Source organism: Nematolebias whitei, chromosome 18 (assembly GCF_014905685.2).
Source record: "Nematolebias whitei isolate Nwh7 chromosome 18, NemWhi1, whole genome shotgun sequence".
Lineage (NCBI taxonomy): Eukaryota > Metazoa > Chordata > Actinopteri > Cyprinodontiformes > Rivulidae > Nematolebias > Nematolebias whitei.
In genome coordinates, this window is record NC_056515.1 from 38,607,652 (window position 1) to 38,608,517 (window position 866).

At 32.7% G+C, this 866-nt stretch overlaps 1 protein-coding gene across 1 annotated transcript in view; it reads right to left on the reverse strand.

Moving 5' to 3' along the window:
• Positions 1 to 866, reverse strand: part of LOC119424586 (voltage-dependent P/Q-type calcium channel subunit alpha-1A) — a 9,827-nt gene that overhangs the window by 8,031 nt on the left and 930 nt on the right. The gene's annotated exons all lie outside the window — the stretch shown is intronic.

Consider the following 866-nt stretch of genomic DNA (forward strand, 5'->3'; position numbering starts at 1 on the left):
TTAGCTAACAAACTGCTAATTTTAATTTTTGCGTACCGTTTTGCTACTTTTAGCTTTTAGTTACCAGTTGGCTTATTTTAGTTTTAACGTACTGTTTTGCTACCTTTAGCTTTTAGGCTAAAAGCTAACAGTTTTAGCTAACAAACTGCTAATTTTAATTTTTGCGTACCGTTTTGCTACTTTTAGCTTTTAGCTACCAGTTGGCTTATTTTAGTTTTAACGTACCGTTTTGCTACCTTTAGCTTTTAGGCTAAAAGCTAAAAGGTTTAGCTAACAGACTACTAATTTTAATTTTTTGCGTACCGTTTTGCTACTTTTAGCTTTTAGCTACCAGTTGGCTTATTTTAGTTTTAACATACCGTTTTGCTACCTTTAGCTTTTAGGCTAAAAGCTAAAAGGTTTAGCTAACAGACTGCTAATTTTAGTTTTTGCGTATTGTTTTGCTACTTTTAGCTTTTAGCTACCAGTTGGCTTATTTTAGTTTTAACGTACTGTTTTGCTACCTTTAGCTTTTAGGCTAAAAGCTAAAAGTTTTAGCTAACAAACTGCTAATTGTAATTTTTGCGTACCGTGCTACTTTTAGCTACCAGTTGGCTTATTTTACTTTTAAGGTACAGTTTTGCTACCTTTAGCTTTTAGGCTAAAAGCTAAAAGGTTTAGCTAACAGACTGCTAATTTTAATTTTTGCGTACCGTTTTGCTACTTTTAGCTTTTAGCTACCAGTTGGCTTATTTTAGTTTTAACGTACTGTTTGCTACCTTTAGCTTTTAGGCTAAAAGCTAAAAGGTTTAGCTAACAGACTGCTAATTTTAGTTTTTGCGTACCGTTTTGATACTTTTAGCTTTTAGCTACCAGTTGGCTTATTT